The sequence below is a fragment of the Pipistrellus kuhlii genome, unplaced genomic scaffold (assembly GCF_014108245.1).
Source record: "Pipistrellus kuhlii isolate mPipKuh1 unplaced genomic scaffold, mPipKuh1.p scaffold_m20_p_1, whole genome shotgun sequence".
Lineage (NCBI taxonomy): Eukaryota > Metazoa > Chordata > Mammalia > Chiroptera > Vespertilionidae > Pipistrellus > Pipistrellus kuhlii.
The window spans coordinates 10,657,812-10,669,063 of record NW_023425404.1 but is presented as its reverse complement, the minus strand read 5'-3'; positions in this window follow the sequence as shown (position 1 = coordinate 10,669,063).

Here is an 11,252-nt window from a genome sequence, read left to right as displayed (position 1 = left end):
ATTTACTTGTTGGTAGGTATGTATTTGATGTCTTTTTGTTGTTCATAATTTTTACCTTTACCTTTTTCTTCTTCCTCCTCTTCCTAAAGAATACCTCTCAGCATTTCATGTAATACTGGTTTGATGGTGATGAACTCCTTTATCTGACCTTCAATTCTGAATGATAGCTTTGCTGGGTAGAGTAATCTTGGTTGTAGGTTCTTGGTGTTCATCACTTTGAATGTTTATTGCCACTTCTGGCCTGTGAGGCTTTTTAAAGAAATGTGCAGATGGGCAAGCCTGGCCACTCCCCTCATCACCACTAAATTTATTCTTGCTGGGTTCACCAGTGACTTCTAATTGCCAAATTTTAGTCCTTAGGATAACCATTTCCTTTTTGGAATTCTTCTCTTTTCTGACCCTGCTCTCTTCTGATTTTTCTCCTCCTCCTTTGCTCTTTGTCACTCTCCAGAAGTGGGCAGGTTAGTTGATAGGTCTCAGATGTTTGTCCTCACCTTCAAAAAGTTCAGTTAACACCTGTGTGCTAATGAGTTCCTTTACCAAACCACCTTAATGCACTGATTTAAAGCACAGGCTTAGAAAAAAACATTGACCTTCATTAATAATTATCGTAAATTTCTAGGAAGGAGTACTCAAGATCTCTGCTTCTTCCCTCACTTCTCTTTGCTCTTCCTCCAAGCCCACTGAGGTAGGGAGAATGGCTAATCATATTAGATTCTAAGGACCACCCTGTTTACTAGTGGGTGGAGTTGCTGCTCATGAAGTCTGCCTTGAACTGTGGTCCTCCTTCTGCTTTCTCCTTTCCAGGGTCTTGGACTGGTCTGGAGGCCGGGGCCACTTCTGCATGTGAAGAGGCTACCCCCATCCAGTGCCCTCTCATTATTTACTTCCTGCTGCTGGTAAGATTTTAGTTTGAGTTTAGGGACTGAGACAGACCCATTTCCTCATCACTTTTTTGACCTTGAATACCATGTTGGATCTTTGTCAGAGAACTTTTATATATATCAGATGGAGGGGAGCTATGGGGGGGAGGGGAGGGGGAAGAGGAACACATGTAATAATCTGAACAATTAAAAAAATATATATCTATATAAATTTATTTCAGAGAGAGAGAGAGAGAGAGAGAGGGAGGGAGAGAGAGAGAGAGAGAGAGACATCAATGATGAAAGAATCATTGATTGGCTGTCTCCTGCTTGCTCCACACTAGGGATTGAGCCCACAACCTGGGCATGTACCCCGACCAGGAATCAAACCATGACCTCCTGGCTCATAGGTTGATGCTCGACCACTGAGCCATGCCAGCCAAGCTGTCAGATAACTTTTTATTGGGGTTTCAGGTACTACTAATTAGCTCTACTGCTGATAAAGGGAACTTGATTTTCTGCCTCACTACCATCACAGCATGCTGCCTCTGGAACTGCATGTAGGGGTCCCACCCTCTCCAGGAGGGACCCCGAGTGTTCCTGGCTCCTTTGAATCACTAGTTTCTGATTTAAAACCAGGGATAGGTGGATCTAATTAGCAGTTATGTGCCTATGCCCTAGCTATAGGAAGTGAGAATGAGGTTATCTGAAATGTTTCACTGGGATGGATGAAACATAAGAGGGCAGTTCAGATGCTGGACAGCTAAGAATAACAAAGGTCCACTGGAGCTATTGCCCTATTCACTGATTCAAAAGACATTTACTAAGCGCTCACTAAGCCAGTCTTCCTCACAGACCTCTTGGGGAAGGGTGGCTGCCCCAAAGCAGGATTTTCTGAGGTTCCTTAGATATCCTACACACTCCTGAAAGCAGCAGAACCCTTTTCAGAGCCAATAACAGCAACACGTATTTACCGAGGGATTATTATATGCCTTAATATAATTTCAGTTAAATAATCTTACTTAGTCCTCAACAACTCTAAGGTAAATATTTTTATCTCTTTTTAAGCAGTGAAGTATGCTTACAGTTAGATTAACTTGCTCAAAGTCACATAGCTAATCATTGTATGCTAGGATGCAAACTGTTCGATGCTACAGTTTCCATTACCAGCCAATGCCCTATGCTGCCCCTTTCCACAATAGAAATGAACTGTTGGTGGTCATATATGTCTGAAATAAACTGTGTATCTAGGCCCAGGGCTGGGTATCTAGTGACACCCTTTTATTCCATTTACCTGTTGCTGCTGATGAGCTATTTCTCTGTCAAAGCAACATGAATGGGCTCATCTCTTCTCTGTGCCTCCAGCATTGAAAGAAGATAGGCAAGTCCTGTGGAATCCTCTTAAAGCAATCTGGTCTTGTTTTTGAAAGTGACTAGAGCAAGAGCCAATAAAACCTCCCAAATCTATGGAAATAAAAATGTATTTTCCTTTGTGTGCCAAGGCAAAATTGATCCACGAGTTGTTAATGGCAGTGATGGACAGTCTGAACAACCCATAGAACTGCTGGCAAAATAGCTGTTTTAACAGTCTTGGCCTTCATTCAGTAGATGTGTATGGAACACATTTTATACCAAGCACTCTGCTAGCTGCTGAGTTGACAAAAGAGAAAAGGCATTCCCCGTGTCATGAAGTTCAGGGTCTTCTGGGGAAGAGGCAAGGAAAGCAAATAGTACAATGTGAAGTGGTAAGTTTTTAGGTAAGAAAGTATTTTGGCAAGAAGGAAGTCACTCTTAACTCAAACTGAGCAGAAGGAGGATTAAAACAATACTGAACCTGAAGGACAAACAGGAGATAAGTGAAGAGAGGAGGAGACCATTCAGGGTAAAGAACATGGTTTGTTCAAGCGTTTGGAAGGCTGATATAGAAAGCGTATGAGGGAACAGGGAGAGATGGGCAGGAGACAAAGTGAAGGGACCCATGTGACTGCTAGCTTGTTGGTTTGGAGCTGTTTCAGGGTTCCTCTGCAGTCATGGAAACCCTACTACAAGGGGCCCACTGTGCAAGCAGAGCTGGACTGAGATGTGAACAGGTCTGTGACTCCCTGATCATCTCTCCGAGAGAGAACCAGGTCCACCTGTTTGCAGGAGCTACTGTCATGCTTTGGAGTAGATTAAATTGAATTGGAAATTCAGTTCATACCATAGCTGACTGATTCCCTTGGGTTCTATGATGAAGCCAGCCTGAAGTTATTCCCCTTGAACCACTTTACCTTAGTAGAATTTAATGCATAATGTGATAGTCCTAATTGCTAGTACTGTTCTTCAGTGACAGAGTTGTCACTGTCAATGAGCAGTTATGCATTTTGGACTTTGTTTCTCAGTAGTGACAGTAAATTTGTGTCGATCCTTTTGCACCTTTTAGGATGGGAATTTTTGTTATCTTCGCTATTTCAAGGCTGCAGAAAGTATCCATAGGATAAATCCAATGCAGCTTAGCCTATACTAAGCTCTGATTCCATGATTTTGGTCTCATTAATACCATGCTCCAAGTCACTAAAGTTAGCTAAACCCTTTGAAACTGTGTGAAATGGAACCAATTAAGTGTTTTGGGCCAACAGTGGTGACTAATGGCTCTTTTCCCAGTGGTTTACATTAGTGTGACTCAGAACCTCCTCTTCAAGTTCTTTGGAGCTCTTGATTAAAAACACTTAAAAAAAAAAACTTTTACTTGGGAATAATTTTTGGCTTATAGGAAAGTTGCAAAAATAATACAGAGATTTTCCCTATGTCCCTTTCCCTATATCCCTTTCTAATGTTAACAACTTACATAGCTATGGTACAATGATTGAAAATAATACTGACACAATCCTGTTAACTAAAGTACATACTTTATTTGAATTCCACCAGTTTTCCCAGTAATATCCTTTTTCTGGTTAAGGATTGAATCCAGGATTCATTTGTATGTGGGACTATGGCCAGGCTTTCCATTCTATTGCACTGGTCAGTTTGGTTACTTGTGCACAGTACCACACTGTTTTAATGATAGAAACTTTATAGTATGTTTTCAAATCTGGTAGAGCTAATATACCCTCATAATTTTTCTCTTTCAGTGTTTTTCTTGCTAGTTTTATGTGTTTGTTTTTTCATATAAACTTTACTATCAATTTGTCTAACTCCATTAAAAATGTATTAATATTTTAATTAAGATTATATTACATTTATTTTGTTAATCCTAATCCAAGGATATTTTTTCCCCATTGATTTTTAGAGAGAGTGGAAGGGAGAGGGAGAGAAACACAGAAACATTGATGTAAGAGAGACACATTGATTGGTTGCCTTCTGCATGCACACCAACTGGGGCCAGGATTAAGGCCTTCAACTGAGGTATATGCCCTTGACTGGAATCAAATCCATGACCCTTCAATCTATGGGCCAATGTTTCAACCACTGAGCCAAGCCAAATAGGGCTGTATTACATTTCTTAGCTAAAGGAGAACTGACATCTTTACAATGTTGAATCATCTAAGAACAGGGATGTATTTCCACTTATTTGGGTCTATTTTGGTGCCCTTTTAGGATTACTTAAAAAATGTTCCTTATATAGGTTTTGCACATTTAAGTTTATACTTAAGTATTTAATCTTCTTTGTTGGTAGTAAATGGGGTTTTCTCTGCCATTATGTCTTCTACTGGGTTATTGTTCTTACATATGAAGGTTATTGATATCTATGCTAATTTTATTCATTTATTTATTTATTTAAAAAATATTCTATTGATTTTTCACAGAAAGAAAGGGAGAGGGATAGAGAGAAACATCAATCAGCTGCCTCTTGCACACCCTCTACTGGGGATGTGGCCACAAAAAGGCACATGCCCTTGACCGGAATCGAACCTGGGACCTTTCAGTCCACACTCTGACCCTTATCCACGGAGCCCAACCGGTTTCGGCTATATGCTAATTTTATATTCTGCTACCTTACTGAATTCTTTCACTTTTAGGGTTAGTTTTGTCATTGATCCTCGAGGGTAAAAAACAACTTTTTAAATGTACAAAGCAGTGGCAAAAAAAATTTAAAAAAAAAAAGGAAGCATCTACACAGGTCAAAAGTGATAGAAAATCTCAAACCTTGGGAGGCAAGTAAGGTAGAATGATCTTTCACCATGAAAATATCTGCTGAGACCTGGTCCCCTTGAGCCCATGTCATGATGACTGTGCTGGGAATAGGCGGTAAAGCAGAGAGTTTAATATGCAGGGGTTTAATCTGAGATTTCCCGAAAAGCAAGGACCCTCCAAGTGCTATCCTTATGGCAAAAGTGTAAATACTATTGTAAATAAAGCCACCAAGCAGAATAATAGTAAGGAAACAAGACTATGTTGACCTTGGCTTTTGGTAGAGGAAAAGTGGTTTTTTTTTTGTTTTTGTTTTTCATCTAAAGGTGTTTAAGAAGTTGTCCTTATTGTATAAGATAAGGCTCAAGTTTATTCTACTTGTGTGGTCCAAAATACTGCAAATGGAAATTTAACTTACTGATCTGGGTCAGTAGTAACCCCAGATGATTAGCAGAAACAAACAGGTTTTTACAATCTAGATATCAAAGAACTCCCACAGATAAAGTATAAAGAATATGAGTGTTCACAATTAACCATAGACCAAAGAAGAAAATAATTATTAACTTTATAATTAATACAGAAACAACATATAGGAGAATCAGATTCACAAACACTTTATTGTACTATTAGTACAGAATATAAACTAAGTATTTAAATATGTTTTAAGAAATAAAACAGAGACTTCAAAACATCAGGCAACAAAAACACATAATGTTGAACAGGGGTGATGAGAGTTAAAGTGTCCTATTGCCCATTTATTTATTATTCTAGAAGAAGGTAATGAGTCTTATTAATTTGGGACTTTAGGAAGTAACATGTTAAAATATTTTGAGTAGCCACTAAAATAATGAATATAGGTGTAGAGAATAACATTTAAATTAATATGTGTGGAAAAGGAATGATAAATAAGAAAGGTGAGAAGTACAAAAAGCATAAAATAAAAGAATTAAAATATATTGATAATAAGCATAAATGAATTAAACTTGCCCATTGAAAGTAAAATCTTAATACTGGATTCTAAAAACCCAGCTATATGCTATTTATAAAAGACACATCTAAAACTTAAAGTGACAGGAAGATTAAAGGTAAAACGATGGGAAAACTATAAGAGACAGATCAGAGAAAGTAAAGATAAAGATAACCTCTACAAAATAATAAATGTTGTTTCAATTATTGATAAATGGTTCCATTTGCCAGGGAGATGTCCTAATTCTCAACAAGGCTTAATAATATAGCTTCAATATACATTAAGCAAAAATTGGTAGAACTAAGTTTCAAGTATCTTTTAGTCGTTGATATGACAAGTGGACAAGAATTATTATGAATATAGAATATTTAAGCAGCACAATGAATAAGGTTGGTGTAAAAGACATGAAATCGTTCCCCAAAATTTGAAGTTACACATTATTCTGAAGCACAAATTGAACATTGACAAAAGGTGACACTTAGGCCTTCAAGCAAACCTTGGTACTTTTGAAAGATTATAGTCACATAAACCACTTTCTTTTATCATGATTAATTAATTAAAAAGTTAATAATTTAAAAGAAAGGATTTTCTAATGCATTTGGAAACTTAACAACATGTAAACAAATGAATCACTGAAAAATATTAATGAATATTAGAAATATTGACTATTAAAAATGAATATCAAAATTTTATCCCTTAACACTCTTAGAATGCAGCTAAAAGGAGAGTTTGAGGAAAATTCATGATCTGAAATGTTTAAATCAGAGGCAGAAAGGACTGAAATTTCATGAGCAAAGCATTCTACTTATATAGTTAGTAAAAGAACAACAAAATAGACCCAGAGAAGGCAAAAGTAATAAAATAATTGTGGTAAGATCAGAATATAATAAAATAGGAAATAAACATATAATAGAGAGACCAACAAAGTAAAACATTAAGACAAATAAAATGGGCAAAACTCTAACATTAAGAAAAAGAAAAGGTACAAATAGAAAATATTGAGACTAAAAGTGGGTATATAATTATAGGCAGCAGAGATTTAAAAGTTATTAAGGCAATATTATGAACAACTTTAGCCATTAAATTTGAAAGCTTAAACAAAATGGACAAATTTCTAGAAAGATATAATTTACCAAAATGAAATCAGAAGTAGCTTGATTACTCTTTGTAGTATTAAACAGATCTAGTCAGTAGTTTAAAATCTAGGACTATATTTTCTTCATAGAAAGAGTTTGTGTGATCCACCCAAAACACAGGAAATGCCTAGCTCTTTCTGAAGTAAGACACATTGATTGTAAAATTAATTTGGAAGAACAAATGAGCAAGACCAGCCCAAGAAACCCCTGGTAAAAGCACTTGGAAGGAGGAGGGTATTACAACATAAAGCCTCTAAAGCCGAAAGTGTGGTACTGGCACACAAGTAGACAGAATGACTAATGAAACACAGTAGGGAATTCAGAAATAAACCCAATTGCATATGAAAATTCAGTATAATACAGGTGGTATTTCAAGTCAATGAGGGGAAAAGATGGATGATAGAATGAACAGTGTTGGGATAACGAGCCATATGGAAAAAGAAAACTGTCCCTTACACTACATACCAGAATAATTTTCATATTGCTCAGAGATTAATTATACAATAGTAAACTATAAAATTACTAGAAAAAAGATGCATTCCTCAGTGTACTGGCCTGGAGGCCTATTTTTGGGCTGATGGGGACTAAGTAAGAATGTTCTTTTCACTTTTAAAGGGTTCAATAAACAAGAAGGAAGAGGAAAAGGACATGAACTTATCTGGTGGCAAACCTTAAAATATTTACTTAAGTATTTTAAATATTATAAAAAAAGAAAAAGGATTGGCAACCCTGCTCTGTAAGCTGAGCATGAGCAGAGCTTTGCTGGTGGCACTGGTTAGTTATCCACTCGTTATCCACTAAACTCAGGTGGACAGCTCTGCTCACATGTCTTTTCGTCCCTTGGACCAGTAGGAAATATTCTCCACCCATTTGCTGGAAGAGATTGTAAACTGACAGGACAAAGGGTAGGGATAGAGTGAAGGGTAAACAATTAGGACCAATAATGTAATTGTTCATACTAAATAAATCCAGATATACTAGAGATATATTTTACACTGAAAAACCAACGTAAAATAATTCACCTGCAAAATATTCCATAAGCAAAGTAAAATACAAGTGCTAACTGGGAAAACATATCGTATTTATATTTTAGTTCACAGATTAAGGGTTAATATCCCTAATTTATACAGAGTTTCTAAAACTGAAGAAGATCCTATAGAAAAATAGGGAAGAGATGTGAACAGAGAGTTCACAGGAAAAAAATCCTTATGAAACATATGAAAAGATGCTCAACTCTCCATGGTTACTGGATTTTCACAACAACCAAATGAAGTAGATATTCTTATCATTCCTATTTTACAGATAAGAAAACTGAGTCAAAAAGAAGTATTCTGCCTGAATGCAAATTTCTAATAAGTAATGGATTTGAACCCAGTCAGGCTGGCTCCAGGTAAAAGAGTAATTCACCATGACTAAGTGAAGCTTATTTCAGAAACAAGAGGATCATTTAATATAGATTAGCTGGGTGTTTCCTTAAAATGATAAAATATATTTATCTCAATCCAAAGCCAGCATTGTGCTTAATTGAGAGTTAGAGAAATGATTTCATTAGAGTCAGGAATAACACAAAGATATTCACTAATCATCACCAATACTTAAAAGTATTTTGCAAGTCTTGGACAAAACAATTAGACAAGAGAAAGAAAGTATGGAAATTATAATAGAAAGGAAGAGAGGATAAAATTATAATTTGCCAATGATATAATTAAAATATTCACCCAGAAACTAAAGAGGACTACTAAAAACATACAAACAAAAGAAGAATTTAATAAATTAGATGACTACAAAATTAATTTTTTAAAGAAATCAATAGAGTTTGTGTACATAATGTCCAATTGCATGCATAAGGATAGAGGACCCATTTTATAAAAGCAGAAAATATAAAATATTAAATACTTAGGAATAAACATAAGAAATCTTACTTTGAAATAAAGAAGACCTAAATATCAATAAATGGAAAGATTTACTGTCGTCACGAATTGAAAGGCTCAAATTCTTTCCCATTCAAAATCACAATGGATTCTTTTTTACAAAAGAATTAACAAGCTAATTCGAAAATTTATATGAAAATGAGAGGCCTGGTGCACAGATTTGTGCACTGGTGCATCCCTCAGCCTGGCCTGTGCTCTCTTGCTATCCGGGACCCTGGGGGGATGTAGTACTGCACGAAGTGGCAGGTGGCTGGGGAGGAGGCCAGGGGCTGTGCAGCTCCTGCTCATCCCAGCCCCACTGTGCCTGCTGCTGCCGCCACAGAGGTGGGAGAGCTGCACTTGCCAGCAGTGAACCTGGAGTCTGGCGCATCTCCTCCTGCTATGGGAGTGCACTGACCACCAGGGGGCAGCTCCTGCATTGAGCATCTGCCCTTTGGTGGCTAATGCTCGTCATAGCAATGGGTCAAACAGTTGACTGGTTGACCAGTCGCTTAGGATTTTATATATATAGATGTTAAAGACCAAGAAATAGAGAAGACTGTGTTGAAAAACCCCCCACAAATACCAAAGCTGCAAGACTGCTTATAAAGCTGTAAAACTATGTGTTATCGATGCATTGATAGACAGACGAGCCAGTGGCAGAATAGAGACAGAAGCAGAGCACACACATTGTAGTTTGATGTCTGAGAGCCCAGGGCAGGGTATGTGTGGACACCACCTTCCCTTCTGTCTCAGCACCTGGACAGAGGCCCTCCTTCCTGGACTGTCTGAGGGGTCCTCCCACCCTGCTGTGCTCTGGCCAGCATCTATCTGATGAGGGTGATTGCCCCCCCCCCTGGTGTGAGAGTAAGCAGCTGCCCACAGACGTCTTTAGCATCCCTACCCCCAACCTCAGAGTGCCTGAGCCCCTGTCTGTGCGGCATAGAGAAAAGAGCTTAGAAAGCTGGGAAGTCAAAAGGACAGTGCCAGAGGCCTGGGGAGAAGGACTTGGGGGCAGAAGTGACTGTGACCAGCTGATAGGGGTAGAGCGGGGCATGAAGATCCCCTGGGGAGAGATGAATCCAGGGAGGTGTACGGAAGCAGCCTCAAGACCATGCTGGGATGTTCAAGTTCCAGTTTCACAGCCTCACTGCGGGTCATTGTGAATCAACATAAAACAAATCAGGTTCCTACTAGGACACATGCTTGTATACTAAGATATTTAAAAAGTAGCTCATGTTTTAACAGATACAATCCTATATGTCTAGAAATACATTGGAAAGAGTACTGCTTATGAGTCCAAGTGGAACTGGCCTCCACATTGTGTAGGTACGTCAAACCGGAGTTGCTCAATACAAGCAGAAACCAGTCTTCAAGGCCAGGCGACTCCAGTCTGCACCATAGGAACTCTACAGAGTGTGACAGTTGCAAAGTCCATGTCACCTGGTCCAACCTCTCCCAGGCAGAGGGCTCAGTCCACAACTCCTAGCCCCAGGGAGCAAGGTAAGTGGAGGAAAAAAATCGTTATTTCTTCTGGGACAACAACTACAAGAAGGGGGAGACAGTAATGGATAATAGACAATCCTGGAGCTTTCCAGAAGCCACACTACTTTGTGGGTTCACGTGTTTGTAACACTGAGGAAGTTAAATGCTAATGAAAAGCCTTATCTGGAGCCAAAAGGGCACTATAGCTCCAGGTATCAGGATGTTACTGGTTTGGACCTCCACTTAAAAGACAATAAAAGTAGCATTGCTTTCCCTTCACCCCGAAACCCAAGAGGGAACAAAAATTCCCCTTCCTGTTAGATCCAAGATTCGCAGTGTTTTGTTTCAAATGTTGGGTTCCTTTTGGGGAGAGAGGAACATAAATATGTTTGGTGTTTGATGTGTGTGTGTGTGTGTGTGTGTGTGTGTGTGTGTGTGTGTGTACACAGAGAAAGGTGGCTTCTTTCCTCTCAACCTCCCTGAATTACAAGTCTTTGCCTGTTTCTCTGAACTTGTAACTTTCAGCATTGTGCCAGGGGCATGCAGTTTCTAGGTTGTCGGTTTTCCAAGGTCATCCTTTGAGATGAGCAGACTGCTGGTTGCATCTGTAATAAGTCAGACAAGGGTTCCTTTGGATGACTTGGTAGGCACTTCCCTCCTGATCTAAACTTGCTGAGGAAGTTTCTGTGCGTCCGGTAGCCTATTTAAGTGTCTGTAAATTCCCCAAAGAAAAGGAAAGCGGAGTTTCAGAATGCCTGGTGCCTGCTCCTTCTCCCCTCCC